At 41.0% G+C, this 14,284-nt stretch overlaps 1 long non-coding RNA gene across 1 annotated transcript in view; it reads left to right on the forward strand.

The window, feature by feature from the left end:
• The first annotated feature begins 10,461 nt into the window (after window positions 1–10,461).
• The window catches only part of LOC148594819 (uncharacterized), a 53,407-nt gene continuing 49,584 nt past the window's right edge, over window positions 10,462–14,284 (forward strand). Inside the window, exon 1 of the long non-coding RNA XR_015913307.1 lies at window positions 10,462–10,543. This is a non-coding gene — a long non-coding RNA (uncharacterized LOC148594819). The remainder of the gene's footprint in view (window positions 10,544–14,284) is intronic.

The raw sequence follows: 14,284 nt of genomic DNA on the forward strand, positions 1-14,284 counted from the left end.
GTTGTGTAATTTTAGTAGGTTTAGAGCAAGACTATCACTTAGCAAGTTGAAGAATATCTGATTAGCATCCTAGCTGAAGCAGAATTTCAAATACATTTCTTTCCTATGTCTCCTCTCTCCTAGTTAAGGCTGCATATGAGATCAGTAGCTACATTTGGCATTTTGTGTGTTTTTTTTTTCCCCTCATCAGCAGGGAAAACACCCAAAAGTTGGCTAATTTTTCCCACCAGCTGTGAATCTGAGAAACAGAATCTGCCTCGGCCTATTTCTGCAACTTTTCTCTGCTTTGGTGAAGAGCAGCATGCGTGCAGGAGACCTGCAATTACCTTTGTATGAGCTGGGCCAGCAGCCATTGGCTTTCATTTGTTTTTCACTTAAATTCTTCAACTCCCAGACTACTACTAGCAGGACTGCTTGGCTGGTGACACAGAGAGTTTAAAAATATTTTGTATTTGCATGGGTTTACAACTGCAAAGTGATGTGGTAATGGAAGTCTTTATTGCTTTTTTTATTGGTAGCACTTTGAAATGTTTTTGCTTGAAAGATGCCGTCAAACTCTTTTCTTTTCTTTGCACTTATCTCTGCTCCACCAGCTTCAAAATGTTCCCTCAAAGACTTCTGGGAATTACAGCTCAGGTTTTTGGTTTTGTTTTGCTTTGTTTTTTTCCCAAGTAAAGATCTGCACTGAGGATGCTGTTCGCTTTCCAAAATTAGAATTTGTTGAATTCCTAATTACAGCAACTGATGTAACACCTTGTCATGAGAGTATGAGGAAAAACACCCTTGTGTAAAGCTGCACTTGTGCCTTCCCATCCAAACCCCATTTTGAGAGAAAAGTCGTTCAGTCAACACCATTTTGCCCAAGCTATGCTGGGTGGAGAAACTCCTTATGTGTCAGACAAACCTGGGATGCACCTTTTTGCATGAGAAAAATAAAAACAAAAGACACCTAAACTCCTAATCTGCATGGATTTTAGAGCATACACATATTTACTTGATCATTTTCTATTAAGATTAATTTCTTGTGGAGCACATGGCATAAGCACAAATCTGAGCAAGAATCCTCAATATGGTAACAGATTCTGCTTCAAAAACAGAAATCTGTGTTGAAGCTTGCACTTACCACAGAAAAAAAAACAATTAATTGCATGGCTAGTAGTTTGAGACTTGAGTTATTTCAAGGACTGTTAGCCTGTGGTACTAAAAGACCGTTTAGATATGTCACCTTTATATGCATCAACTATTCACACGTCAGATAGAAGTATTTATTAAATTAAGTAAGCAGTAATCCTAAGAATGAACAGATGTCCTGAGACTGAGACCAAATCCAAGAATATACATGTTTTTAAGGATTGTTTAGTTTCTTCCAGAATAAAAGACATTTGGTTTTGCCCTTAAAGAATCCCCACAGAACACACATAGTTCAAAGCACAATAATTAGGGAGGACTTTCAGTACAGGTTGCTCTTGCACATTATTTCCTTCATGCAGGGTCTTCTAGCTGTGCATGTTTTGCTACTACCTTCTTTATTAATCCTATCATAATCTTTCCTCTCTATGAATACCTTAATAATGCCATTCCGAGCAACAAAAGCAAATTCTAATATATGGTTTGCACAAAAGGAAATGTACTCAGGATTGTAATAAAACATTGATATTTGTAATGCATTCAGTGTTCTTGATGTCAATAAGAGTAGTTTGGGGAAATACGAAATTAATGTAATGATAGATTAGATAGCCCATGTTATACTTCACTACCTTTTCTTGAAAATACTGTATAGTCTCAGGGCCTGATTCTGTCTCATTTGCACTAATTGAACATTGGTTAAGCTCTGCTGATGGGAGTGGAATTATTTCTCGTTTACTGGAGAGTGCGTGACACCAGAGATTCATTTTTATGTATCATGTCTTTACACTTCTTAACACAGGGTAATGATGCTAAGCACCTGCACGAAAACGATTGCTCAGTACTGATGATTTCCATTATATTAAAATATCACCTGGGAAAGAAGACATTGTTTCCTTTTAATAAACAAGTTTAGATACCAAATGTCTGCTAAAATGTTCCTTTAATCTTTGTTACATAAATAGCCACACGATGTTATGGAAGTCTGACGCTCAGCCGTCAGAGCGAGCGGTACCCGCACCAACGCGGACCCTGTGGCACCTCTTGCCCTGCTCCAGCCGCGCTGTGGTAAGGTCACCCTCATTCCCATGCAATGAGACAGAAGGAACACAGATACCTGGACATGCAGCTCCTCAGAGTAGCAATAAATCCCACAGCCAAATGCTGAAAAAAGGTCCACCACCAAAGAGGATGCGGGCAGTGAGCTGCAGGCAACGGGCTGCCACCACTTCCATCGTGTTCGATGTGGGAATCACCCGTCAATCTTTAAAACTTGATCCTGCTCTTATTCCATAATCCTACAAAGACAGCACAAATAATTCCATTTAAATATACTAAAGAAATGCTTTTCTTGACCTTCTTTTTTTTTCTTGATACAGAAAACAATACTTTTTAAAGTAACAAACAGTAGAATTGTGTAGGAAAGAAGGGAATCAGGAATAATGAGGTAATACCAACAAGTTTGGCACGCTACTCAACAGTTCAGTATGGGCACGACTTGCCTCATTGTGCAGCTTATATATAGCTTCATTATGAGCAAAAATACAATTTACTGCAGAATTATTTTCTGGATGTTTTATGCATCATCTACTTTCCTGGCAGCTTACAACCATGTTTAACCTGTATAAAATTAACTATATTTATAGGTGATATCTAAACGAGCTGAACATGATTTTTTTCCCCTCCAGCCTATTTCCTAAATCAGATACAGTAGCTTAACTCAGAAGAGAAAAACCTGACGAATTTTAGCTTTGTGGATGTCTCTGCAGCCAGCTCAGTGTCTATCTCATAATACCACAAAGCAGATGACCCCAGGAAGCTTCCTTTGGCCTTCTCCTTAAAAACCACATGCTAGATCAATGGGAATGTAGCTCATCTCTCAGCTACGAAGCATATTGTTCGGTATTGCACCCTATAGAACGACAACAAGCTTTTAATTACAAACAAAAAAGGGAAGGTAATTTTTAAGGTATGCTACCTTCACCAGACATACTCTTTCATGTAATGTAAGGGGTGAATGACAGTAATTGAACGAATAATGTTACTGTAAAGGGACATCATAAAGGGCTGTATGCTTTGCTGTGTTATTCGTTGTCCAAGTTTTTGTGTATTTGTCTTACACAAGTCTTCCTTCAGGTGACAACTAACCATTCAGCCTCTAAGTAATTGTTATTAGGTTCATTTAACAGATTTACTGTATCACTGTTAGCATATGAAGAGTTTTGTATAAGAGGGAATTCACATGTGATTTACCTTTAATTATCTATGTATTAGCTGACATTTCTTACTAGCTGAGATTGTCCTCCTCAGGTTCACATATTACATAAAAGCTGTTTTATGGATATAGAATAATGACTGGCTTCAACCCACATACATACAGGTAAGAGCAATGACCTGCTCTCCATGATCACCTTAATTTTTAATTGAGTTTAGCTTAGACAACTAGCCACTGAGTATTCACATCTATTTAGAAAGCGATATACACATGGTAAGAAAAGACTTCAGTTAGAGACCATATTATAGTTCCATATGTTTGATACATGATACCATCTTCTACAAAAGAAAAAGACTTTTCTTTCAAACCTGCTTCACCCCAAGAATATGAAGGGCTATTAAAAAATCCTTCAAACTAAATCATAGGAAATGATGTAAAGCTTTAAATGTCACCTTTCCCAACGAAGTTTGCAGTAGAAAGTCACCAGAGAAAAAAAAAAAAGAGAAATGTTCTGAAGTCTCCTGTGTGATAAAGACAGAGCAATCTCCCAGGAGCTGGCTGCCTAGCTGATAACAGGAAAGTCCACTGGCTCCTTGTGCCTCCCAGATTACTGGCCCTTCATCCGAAATGCTTCCCTCGATGGCCTTTCACTGAAGTCTCCTACTGATAGCACTGTAGTCTGAGCAAGCTGTGTTTCAGTATATAGAAAAAGAAAAGATAGTCATTCCTTACCATATAATGACCTTCCAGAGTGGGAGCTCTTCTCAATAACATATTAAAGCAATCCATCCAGGTATAACACAAGAAATAGGCCCAGCTATAGCAAAGCCCCGTGAGCCATACGGTATTTATTGGCAATTGAAAGATAAGCTTCACAGAAGAAGCTACTATATATTCACCTCCTAGTATAAAACTATTTTTAAATCCACTGTATTTTACTATTTAACCATTTTTAAATTTTTAAAATTTTTAAGCAATGCTTGGACAGACCAGACCAGGGCCCAGGGGCAGGATGGGCGCCCAGCCCTGAGCTCTGAGCCCCGCATTTCATTGCAGGATTCCTCACACCAAATCTTTTCTTGCCAGCAGTCCATCATGGGAACTAGACGTGACCAAATTCTTCTGAGTGAAGCAGAATTTTAGGAAAATCCCTAAACTTTTGACGGGAGCAGTGGAAGAAAACCGCAGTCCTCAGTGAGTTACTACACAGGAGGTCACCCCTACAGCACACCAGCACGCGAGAGCACTCGGTGAAATCAGACTTACCACCATTGGACAATATTTCTCCAAGCAGTAACTCAAGCATCACCTGCCTTGTTTACAAACAAGGTTCAAAAACATTTTTGGCTGAACATTCCCCTCTGCTGTTACCCAGCTTGAGAAATCAGTAGTTGTTTCAAGACCTCGAGCCATAGTTAGCAATTAATTAGTGGCAAACAGTCAAGGATTAACATAATCTCAACACTACTACTACAAAAAAAGGTAAAGTATACCTGTTTTTTTTTCTTTTTTTTTTTTTTAGGAAACGAAATAGTTTCCACTACGCTTAATTATTTAAATATATATATATACAATTCCCAAGTCTTTCTAAAATGTCTTTACACTCTAAAGGCTAATTGATTTGGCGATACAGACAAGAACAGGTTGATAAAATGCAGGAGTGCCGAAATGAATTCTGAAATCTGTGCTTGTTATGGATTCTCTTTTGAGAGACATCCTGTAATTTGCTCACATTGTGTTTGAATGAATAGTCTTAAGATACAATGTGAATCTTAGGAAAGTATACTAGAAAGCTTTTTTTTTTTTGTAAAAATTTCCAGTGCTTTTAGGCAACACTGCTATCTACTGGGACACTTGCTCAAATCTTATTGAAGGCTATTGAAATGACAGAGAATAATACTTCCAAGACAGCTCACATGCCAAGAAATGAAAGACCATGCCCAAATGATAAGTAACTCTGCATCATGAAGGAAGCCCATTAGTTATACTGAAAAATAAAAGCTCAATGACCCAGCACTCACAGCTAACCAAGAGTTAAAAATGCTGCTTGAAGGTGATGGGAGCAATGATCACAAAGGAAGCATTTTTTTCCATGTTCTCCCAATACTAATAGCATCCTGGGCATAATCAGTGACAAAAGTTGCAAAGCTGCATGAATTGGGGGACCAATATGTCCAGGATATTTCAGGAGAAAAGAAACCATGTTAAGAGCAGAGCCAGATAACAATATCCTGTTCTGTCTTAGGAGGTAATTTGTTCTGCAAGCCCAAACTTGCTAAAGATCCCTATAGAGTTACTATTATTTAAAAAAATGATGGTTGCCAGTGGAAGCAAATCTACTGTTAAGAAAAGCTGAGCATCTTTTCAACATATCACCTGAAAAGCTCTTTGATATGTGCTTTCACAGTAACTGCATTCAGATCCTGAACACTCTATAGACAGAACACATATGGACAGAATGCTAGAACTGCTGAAAGGAGGACCCTTTAAACACAAGGGCATTGATTAAAATGAAAGCTACAAATGTTGTTCAGATAAAATAGACTGGACATGTTTCCAAAAGTGTACCTACAGTCTAAGGAAGACTGTGGACATGACTATCAATAAAAATCTTGATGTTTTTGGTATTGTTTTTCATGCCTTATCAATAGATTATGATTAATCTGGGTGGTCACAGCGAAGAGCTCGGAGGGCAGGATGCCGTAGACTATAGAAGTTCACTCCATGCCGCTCTACCCAAGTGGCAAGGACCACCCTTTCTTAAGTATATACCTTTACTAATATACCATATTGCTGCAACATCTATCCTTATTGCTACCAGAGATAAGTAGGCATTTACACTTCAAATTAGAAACTTTATCTAACTTCCATAAAGAGAGATCTTGTTCCCTTTGATTTGATCTTGAGAAACAGAATGGAGAGAAGAGGCAAAACTGTCATATAAATTCTCATGTTACTCCAGTGGATAAATATTAGTACTAGGCAAAGGTCACATTACATCTGTCTGTACTGAAGCAGCTTTAAGTCAGTTGACATAAAAAGCAGGTATTTTTTTGCCTGGATGATTATACCTATTAACACAAAAATCATTTGAAGTGTATATTAAAAATTCCAGCAGTTGTCTTTTTGATGTCAAATATGAAAGAGCACACACTTCATTAAATGGCACATCAAAAGAATGAAAATGCAACCATTAATCTATATTTTATCACATCTTCCTAACAATGCATTGTAGAAATCCACGTAGCACCAAATAGCAAAAGTCTTGAAAAACTCCTAGGAGCACTCTTCTTACACACTGCCTTTTAAATTTCCTAGGCCTCCATTATATACCTTGGAATAGCCATCCTCATCCTCTTTTCACTGATGTCATTTCAGAATTGACACAACAGAGGCAAGTCGGAGACCAAAAGAGAGCAAAATGCAAAAGCATATCCCCCCTACTGCATTTAAATCCTTGGCTTGGCAAGAATTACCACATTTGATCCGCTTGACTCTTTCAGTTTACTAAGCTCCTGGTGTGCAACCAAAAGTTAAGGACATTTATCAATCTAAATTAAAAGAGGTTAATTTCATCGTGGCCTCACCCAACTCCTCCCTTGAATGTCCAGAAGAAATGTCCTCTCTGCCGATGGCCACCACCCTCCACACCAGATTTCTATCACAGTAGCTACTGTTTCTTCAGTGATCAGCAAGGAAATCCACTGCTGGCAAGATGGGCAGCTCTCCATCCTCAAAAGCATGACAGAAAAGGGGTGAAGTTTTGGGTCAAGATGTCCCTTGCTGATTTTAACAAGACTTATTGTAGTCGTAAGCACTTTGCTTGGCAGCAGCAATTCTTGCAGGATTAAGCCTGCAGGACTTAGCTGATCATCTCTGCTCCCAGAGGAAAGGAAAAAAAGAGTTATCTGAAGCTTTAACCTACTTGGAGAGACTCTGCCTGAATAGACACAAATTGTTCACTCAGGAGTAGAGGAAGGCAGAAAACGTGAAGATGGTGTAGGTACATTGGCATCATTTAGGTTACCTAACTCCCTATGGCCCCAGTGAACCTCTATGGAAACAACAACGTCCACGTGTTTTACTAGCCCTACTGAGAGCTCCCTCAGTTCCTTGAATTATTTTTCTCCTTCCTGTGTTATTTGCATGCCATGAATATGCTGCTGAATAAGTTTCCTGGCAAGAATGTTCAGTTAAACGGCAGCTTAAAGCAAATACTGGAGAAGATTCACTGATGGTTCCCTTTTTTTTTTCCAGCTTGTAAGTGAGCATATTAACACTGGAAATATGCTTATCCAGAAACAATAACGTGACCTATTTATACTATTAAAACTGATCAATACAGTTGGAAATAAACATCTAGATGTTCACTCCATCAAGCTACTCTACTGAAAATATTTTTTTCTACTTACTAATAAATGTAAAACTAGAAGAAGGAAAAAAACAAAAAGTTTTAAATATGCACTGTTATAGGTAAAGAAGGAGAATTTAAGTTTTCCAACTGAAGTATATGTCAAAGCAAATTTTGTCACTCAAAAATTCTCCTGAATGACCTACTTATAGGGACATACATGGAACAGATGTGATATCATATGACTTAACATGCTGATCTGCTCTTCATAGTTTGATTAGCAAATGCCAAGCAAAATCATGCCAATATTACTGAACTATGTCATAGGAAAAAATTTACTAAGCCTACCTCACGTTTCCTTCATCCCTGCAAGATTTTACTACACAGCAGATAACAGTATGGTCTTGTTTCCCTCACTAATTTCAGCTCAGACATGGCTATGGTAGAGTGTTCAGCTGCAGAATTGGCTGCGTATGCCCAAGGAGCAGGTGGGATGACAAGAAGGGTATCTGGAAATGAGATGAGTCTTGCAGCATCAAGGAATCTAAGTGCCTTTATGATCAGGAAGGAAAGCACTGTAAGATCTATGGAGGGTTGGTCTTCTGGCCAAATGTTCAATTATTTCTTGACACTTAAGGGGTATTAATTGATTAAGTTAAGATAGAAAAAGTCACATGAACGTGTTTTGTTTCCTTGCCAAGTTGGCAATGAGGAGAGAGGAGCTCCCTTTCCTTTAAATGCGCCAGAGCACGCGCAGCGCTGTCTATCCTACGTGCTGCCCTCCAGCATTCACCTGGCAGAAGAGCTGAATGGAGAACACGAGTTCAATACTGACCCGCGTCCATCGCTGGAGCGCTCAGCCGCCCGCGTCCCGCATCGTCCCTTCTCCTTGGGGCGGCGGCATGAGACCCTGCGGCAGCGGGGATGTCCCTGCGCGGGGACAGCTCGCCAGCAGCAGCGCGTTAGCCTGCAGTAAGCACAACGGCTCCTAAAACTCGTTCTGGGAGGTTTGCTCTTGTGCTGAGTTTGTGGCCTGGATTCACGTCTTGGCTTGTGCCAGGAGCCGTAAGCCCTTACGTCTCGCACGGACAAGCAGTGAAGTTAAGTCGCGACATGTATCCCGTTAATGACGGTTTTGCCCTGTTAAGCTCAGGCTGAACTCAACTCCCGTTGTTTAAGCATAGGAGAGCAAGTGCCATGAAATCACCTAACCGCATGGCTGCAATGCGTCAGGCATAAGTGCATTTCCACATATTGAAAGCGTCACTCACTGGAGTATTGAACACAGGTGTAGACCAGCGATTCCCTGGTGACGAGGGCTGTACCTGAACCACACTGCTTGCCCAACCCCTCTCCTACCACATGCCCTCCCGCTAGAGTTTCTTCGCATTCAGAAACCATGATCACCAGCTTATGCAGCAAGGCACACTTGGAATCAGCAAAGGCCTATTTTGGAAAACAAGGAAGGGAGAGAAGGACATTGTTTTCAGTGGCATCTTGCAAGCAGGAAAAGATAAATCTTAATATCCTCTGCCTAGGTTTTGCAGAGGTAAGATTTGGTTTTACATTACCATAAAATGCTTGCAATCTTTATATATCTCTCTTGTGCAGAATATATCCCACACAGTAATATTGCCATCAATAAACCAGTGGAATCAAATCTTTTTTTCTGAGACAGTTCTTACATAGTGGTAATTAAAAAGTGCACTTGAGAGTTTCTGCACAGACTTTGCAGCATTCAGCAAGGAAAACCTCTCCGAGCATCCCCCTTCTCCCAGGGCTTCCTTCCTTTCCTCTGAAGGTCAAAGGTTTAATTTGTATGCTCATCTCTCTACTTCACTTTCCAGCATATCCCTAATTGAAATTTGACACATAGCCCCATTAGGTGAATTTATTCTTTTTCCACGCTTCATTAACAATGCTCTTTGCTATATTCTGGTGATAATGCTCATCATAAAACGCTCTCCTATGCAATGCGGCTTACAACGGATGGTGATTGATGGTATCAAAGGGAGCCGGGAATCTGGAAGGTCTAACTTTACAGGCTGAAATCACATTAGGAATCTCAACAGTTGGGGTCAGATGAAGATTTCTTAGAGTTCTTAAAGATGTAAAGTGCCAGGCAACTTCTCTGATGTCCAGACTTAACCCAGCTTTACGGCACTGAGGGTAAAGCAGGATCTTCACTGTGATCTTCTGTGAACTTGAATCTGTCATAGGGAACTTCTGGCTGAACTTGATCTGCAGGGAGGGACCTGGGTGTCCTGGTGGACGACAAGTTGACCATGAGGCAGCAGGGTGCCCTCGTGGCCAAGAAGGCCAATGGGATCCTGGGGTGTGTTAAGAAGAGCGTCTCCAGCAGGTCGAGGGAGGTGATCCTGCCCCTCTACTCAGCCCTGGTGAGGCCGCATTTGGAGTATTGTGTCCAGTTCTGGGCTCCACAGGACAAGAGGGATGTGGAGCTGCTGGAGAGAGTCCAGCGCAGGGCCACAAGGATGATCAGGGGCCTGGAACATCTGCCCTATGAGGAGAGGCTGAGGGAGCTGGGCCTGTTCAGCCTGGAGAAGAGAAGGCTGAGAGGGGACCTGAGCAGTGTCTAGAAGTACCTCAAGGGAGGCTGTGAGGAGGATGGTGCTGGCCTCTTTTCACTGGTGGCCACCGACACAACTAGAGGTAATGGCCACAAACTGAAACACCAAAATTTCCACAGGAACTTAAGGAAAAATTACTTTCCTGTGAGGGTGCCAGAGCACTGAAACAGGCTGCCCAGAGAGGCTGTGGAGTCTCCTTCTCTGGAGATCTTCAAACCTGCCTGGATGCCACCCTGTGCCACGTGCACTAGGTGACCCTGTGTGTGCAGGGGGGTTGGACTAGGTGACCTCTAGAGGCCCCTTCCAACCTTAACGATTCTATGATTCTATGATCTTCATCTGCATTACTCACCTGAAACGCTGAATATCATTTTCTTCACAAAATTGTGCACAATTTGGTCTTGTAACTACAAAATGAAACTCAAAGCCATAAATGCAAATGAGCTTTTCATTTCTGAATTGCACTTTCCTTTCCTGCTGCACTGTACTTGTCCATGAAGTTTTGTCTTTTTGGAAGATGACATTTTCCTGTGGCGTACCAGTTTCAGCGGGTTGCCGTGGAAACTGCTCCTCTTTCTCTCTCTCTTTCACCTTGCGAGGAAAATGGTTGTCATTTACAGTGCGTAATTTTGCAGGTTAAACTTTCTGTGATCACTCAGAGAGTGAGGAAAAGCAATCCCGGAGTTCGGGGACAGGGGAAGAGGAGCGTGCGCTCGTGTATTTTTAAAGGTGACACTCCAATCCTTCCCTGTCTTTTAGCCTTGTGTTAGATGAAAGGTAAAGGGTGCAGGGCTGACACACTGAGCGAACGGCTGGGTCAAGCCCGGAGCTGAAAGCCCTGGGGCGGCTGCACCGGCATGCCTGGGTTCGGGAGCATGTCCAGGCCTATAGGAAGCCATGTAGGAAGGGTGACATGAGTGTAAAACCTGCTGCTTTTATGGCCAACATTTCTGAAACAAGAAAAAAGAGAAATCCTTATTGGGAGTGTGATCTTTGGGGGTTTAGCCAAAGCAGGTCAAAATGTGCTGGGATACATTTTGGATAACAATCTGAACTTCTGAATGTCTGTCAGCCTTCGCAGAGGCTGACTCTCACTTTAACCCTTGCAAACAATTAGCTCCTGGCTGTGAATGCTTGAGGAATGGTTAGTCTGGAGGAGTCCTTTTAGCAGCACATACTTAACAGGGATAGAAATAGATGGCTAAAGGGAGGCTATTTTGCAAATGACCACCGGAAAGCTAAAAGCAGTAGTACAAGATTCACCAGTACTTACCTACTATTTCACCTGTGAGAAGCCATGCAAATTTAAAGTCCCTGTGTTAGAACAGTTGTCTCAACAGAGAGTATTTTTTTCATGTTTTAATGAGCAGCACTGCTGCACGGCATGAAGATGCCTAAAATGGCTTTGTAGCAACACTACACTGCTCTTAAAGAAGCACCCGGCCGGGACTCACGGCATCAGCACTACCTGCCTGTGTCCCAATGAGCTCCAGGTGCTTCCCTCCACAGCTCCTGCATCCTAAATCTTCATGAACCGGGGAAAAGAGTCCTCCTCTTTAAAAGGGCTATCACCACCTGGAAGAAAAGAATAAATATAGACAGACTTTATTCAGGAATTTCCGACTAACTAAAAACATAGGAAGTGCTAGGTTCAGTGCTGAGACTACTGAGAGAGGAAAATGAAGCGTATTGCTGCCAGGCTATTTGCCCTCAGAGTTAGCACACACCATTTCAAATAAAAGACACGGGCTTTCCTTGTGGGATTCCTCTTTTAATTATAAAACTTATCCTGTAATTGATGAGAATATCTCCTCAAACATATAATTATGTAGAACCAAAAGGTAAGACTCTCAAACGCTGGTGCTTGTGTTAGCAGCAGACAGTGCTTAAGACTGGCCTCCAAGTGACCTCCAAGATAGAGACAAGCTAGATTAGAGTTTTAGGAGTCCAAGATTAACCACTGGAAGCCAAAAAGCAACTAGCAGCTACTTACTTTGGGGTATGTGGTCTTCATATTCTGACACAGCCTTTGTGAATTAATGTCAGAAAAGCACCTGACCTTTTCATTAAAATGCAGCATCTCATCCATATCTGCATCTATTTCCCCTATCAACCTGTTTGGGAACAGCTTGTACAAAGAGAAAAGCGAGTAAGTTATGGTACTTCCATAATAGCCCCTTATCCACCTGGCAGTTTATAAGAGGTTTCATAAACCTATTTACTTCAGGTATTTATTCAAATACAGTGGTACATTAGCAAGCTGTCAGAGTACTTAAAGGTATCTCTCTGCTGCATATAAAGGAAGTGCACATAATTACCATTTGTTCCTTTATGGTGTTTTATTACAAGAAAGTAGCACAAACCGCCCTTATTCTGCTGCAGAATACAAATTCTTCTAAATATACTGATGAGTTGGTTGGAAGCCTTTTATAATTCTTCTCTCAGTGTGTCTGTTAAATACTTCGGGGGTGCTTTTCTTTCCTCCTGTAGGCATCTAGTTCTCCTCCTTATGAGATGAGAGTTCATGATCTTCAGACTAAGCATAGTAGCTTTTTTTGCTCCAAACTTGTCAACAGATGCACAGAATGGGTCAAGCAGCACGTCTAGACTGCACTACTTACAGCCCCCATTTTCCGCAGGCCCAGAGCTCTTTCTTTCAGTACAAGTAGACAGAAGGTTGTTTTCATGCAATTACCCTGCACAGAAAAAAAAAGAAAAAAAAAAAAGATCTTAAATTGGAAGTGAAGCGATAAAAGGTCTGAACCTTCTGCTAGTCATAAAGAAAAGTAGCTAAAGGCAGCCAGCCAAAAGGAGACAGTAAAAAGGACACTGAATGTCATGTGAATGTCTGTATCTTTTCCAATATATCTCACACATAGAAATGATGCTTACAGGTTTAAGACATGATAATTTGTGGAAAACATTGTAAAGATCCCCATTAATTTTTCCTTAAAAAATATCCAAAGAACAGAAAACATTCATTGTACAGAGGAAAACCTTTTGCTGAAGCAGTATAGATAATCACAGACAATCACAAGTTCATGAATGATCATTTCTCAGTAAATTCCAGTAGAAGAGGCAATGGCTGGCTGAATTTATGGAGAAGTGATGTTGTAACATCTTAGCTCAGTATTTGCCACCAGTGCTTCAGTACCTTGGAGGAAATATAAGCTTCACGCTGCCCAAGGCACTGAATGCTGGACACCTGCAAGGGCAGCACTCCTTTCGTGCGCTACATGCATTGAGAATTTGCAACCACAGTAAAGGAAACTTAGCAGGCTGTTCCTTGAGGCCACTCACAGCCGACAGAAATCAGTCTTATTCATGAGAAGTACAATGAATATCATGGTAACTGCCCAAGTTTCTCTATTGATTGTGGCTGTTTTTGCATACTGAGCTGCAGCATCCCAGGAGGAAAGCATAAATGAACCGAGATGTTACCTCTGCTCAACATACCAACACCGTGAGCATGGTGATTCATTTTTCAGTGAGAAGCCACCCATTATTTTTAAAATTACATTGACTTGTATAGAAAAAAGAAATCTGCAGCACTTCAGCTGCAGAATTGTAATTCTTGGTAGTCTTCCCTTCATAAGCACCTTTCTATGAGCACAGTGAGTTAAATCATAAAACAAAGGCTTTAATTACAGAAAAGCTTATAATCTGGCTCTGATAGGGACACTGAATACAAAATACTTACTGTATTCACTCACGGGGCTGTCCCATGTCCCATTATGTCCTACTATGATCATAAGAGGAAACCAGTAAATCAGAAACATCTGCAGAGTGTGGAGTCACATTGTCTTATCTTCATTCACATCCAGCCAAATCCTCGTCTGTACCCTGTTTTTGTGAGTGCAACTTGCTGGTGCAGGCTTACGTCTCTTGTCAACACCCACATACGTGATCTGTAACTGTATACCTGCAATCATGACTTATCTAGGTGGGAAAAATGGAATATGCCCAAGGGAATTGCATAAATAACAGTAAATGTTCACTTCT

This window comes from Tinamus guttatus, unplaced genomic scaffold, assembly GCF_059628265.1.
Source record: "Tinamus guttatus ecotype Peru unplaced genomic scaffold, ASM5962826v1 Tinamus_guttatus_pri_ptg000197l, whole genome shotgun sequence".
NCBI classification, from domain to species: domain Eukaryota; kingdom Metazoa; phylum Chordata; class Aves; order Tinamiformes; family Tinamidae; genus Tinamus; species Tinamus guttatus.